The 2,265-nt window shown below is 35.6% G+C and overlaps 1 long non-coding RNA gene across 1 annotated transcript in view; it reads left to right on the top strand.

Annotated features, from left to right (window-relative positions):
* The window catches only part of LOC107734558 (uncharacterized), an 87,041-nt gene that overhangs the window by 69,285 nt on the left and 15,491 nt on the right, over positions 1-2,265 (top strand). The gene's annotated exons all lie outside the window — the stretch shown is intronic.

The following is a 2,265-nucleotide window of genomic DNA, read 5'->3' as shown; positions in this document are numbered from 1 at the left end:
TCACTTTACATTAAGGTTCACTTTTAGATGTTATTAACGTTTGTAACTCATTAATAACTGGTTCACAGATGTTCACGTTACATTAAGGTGCACTTTCACAGGTTATTATTTTTTATAAATCATTAATTTATGATTCATTACATTAAGGTTCACAGGTAATATTGGAATTAAAATTTTCAATATTAATATCTCATCAAGTCATGGGTGTGCTTTTATTATTTTTTCCCCAAAATAAAAATCAAGATGATAATTTCATCTTGATAAACAAAATATATCAGTTTCTAATCATTGCTGTGGATAGTCATCATGAACCTTTGCGGAGAGGTACAGAGTAGATTCTGGTAAGAAACATTGTAAGAAAAGTGACAAGAGTCATGAGATATAAATGAGAAAACCATAAATACAACACCCTTTAGTCTTGCTAAAATAGTAACATTTTTCTGCATCATGAATAAAATCAGGAATCTGGTTTTGAGTAAAATAAGTATTAATAAATACATTTGTTAAGCATTTATAACATGTGAGTTAAAAATGGCTCACTATTTGGCAGGTATTGCATCAAAATCACCCTTTTATTCATGCATTTATAACTGCTTATCAATGATTTATAATGCATTTGTAAGTGAGTTATTAGTCATTTATTAACACCTTTATAAACCCTTTATAAAGGGAACCTTAATGTAAAGGGTTACCGTAATATCCTATAAGAAAAAAAATGGAAAATGTGCTATTAATGTAGATCTTCCACAAGTATTTTATTGAATAATTCCACACATTTGATTTATTACTATTATCATTATAATTATTTTTATTAATGTTTCTTTTTCTGCTTTTATTGAGAGGACAGTGGAGAGGTGAGTAGAAGGTGCACTATACCTGGCAGACAATGTCTAAGACTGTTGCACACATTGACAACATTTGGCGCTCCAGATAGAAGGGTTATAAAGGCCAGAAGGACATTTACGGGAGTAAATGGGGCAGTTCGGATTGTGCCGCGATTGAGGAGAAGATTGATTATTTTAGCAGAGGATGCTGCTGAGATTTCCTCCAATTAGTAAATTTTGGTTCTTCTAATGGTGAGTGATCACAGTCTAGGTGGAGGTTTACTGCTTTTTTTTTTTTAAACTAAGGCACAATCTTGTGTTGTGACCCTGCATTCATCAAAAAGGAAACTGGAAGTCTCCAAACACTGGTTGCTAGGCATCAGGACAGAATCTTCCAGAGGGCCATTGCAGCTGTCACACCATTTCATAAAACATTTTTGTGTTTCTGTTATTCCAGTTTGCCCTGGTGACATTTAGAGAAGAAAGAATTATTTTTGGAAAGTTGACAAACCTTTTTTAACAATCAAATTCTGTTATCCTGTTGTATCCTGTATTTACAATTTGACTCTGTGTTGTAAACAGGGTCGGATTTACCTCTTTTCGTGACATAGGCAAAACCAATTGTTGGGCCCCCCTTCCCTATTAATATAATAGGCCTAATATTACCACCACCCAAGCAAAAAAAAAATAATTTCTTAATCAGTGAAACCGTTACAGTGTTTTCTATCACAGTAAGCGCTTGCGTTCAGTCAATAAAAATCGAATAGGCTAGTTCTTAATTTGTTTGAGAACTGAGAAAGACCATTCCATTAGCTAATAGGCGCGGCATCGTGGCCACATAACCACTTCGGGAGTGCATTATTTCTCTAATAATTTTAACGACCTGGAGTCACAATCACACATCAATTGTTCAGATGATTTGTTTCAAGACATCTGACATGTTTCCGTCCTGAAATATCGTGTGCGTTGAACTAGCTATTTTTTTACGCACCTCATCTCAAACGTTCCATTGCAAATTCCAAAACGTCATGTTAGAGCTAATAACAGAGGCTTGGGCCATTGATATGCAGGCTAATGCAGTTATTAATGCAGTCTAATGCAGTTATTAGAGAGAGAGAGAGAGAGAGAGAGAGATTAAGTGCGTGTGAATACCTGCATCTGTGCTTTTCTCAGCGGTGTTCAGCAGCAGTGTCTACTAATAGCGAATCTTTAAGTTGAACTGCTTCAAGAACCGCGCTACTGAGAAATGTTATGTAGCTTTTCAGCTGCGAAAATATTTTATTGATAAATTCGCGGGGCAGCGCTGACAAAAAGTTTCTGTCCGCGTCTCCGCGTGTGTGCGCGAGTGCGTGTGTGTGCATCTGTGGGAGAGAACAGGAGAAGGAAAGCGTTTTTCTGTACATAAAAAAGGTGGAAGACATGGAAATAGTTTGTCATTTTT

This window comes from Sinocyclocheilus rhinocerous, unplaced genomic scaffold (genome assembly GCF_001515625.1).
Source record: "Sinocyclocheilus rhinocerous isolate Xijiao unplaced genomic scaffold, SAMN03320098_v1.1 scaffold580, whole genome shotgun sequence".
Lineage (NCBI taxonomy): Eukaryota > Metazoa > Chordata > Actinopteri > Cypriniformes > Cyprinidae > Sinocyclocheilus > Sinocyclocheilus rhinocerous.
Note: the sequence above shows the minus strand (reverse complement) of the source record. Positions and strands in the feature narration are given on the sequence as shown.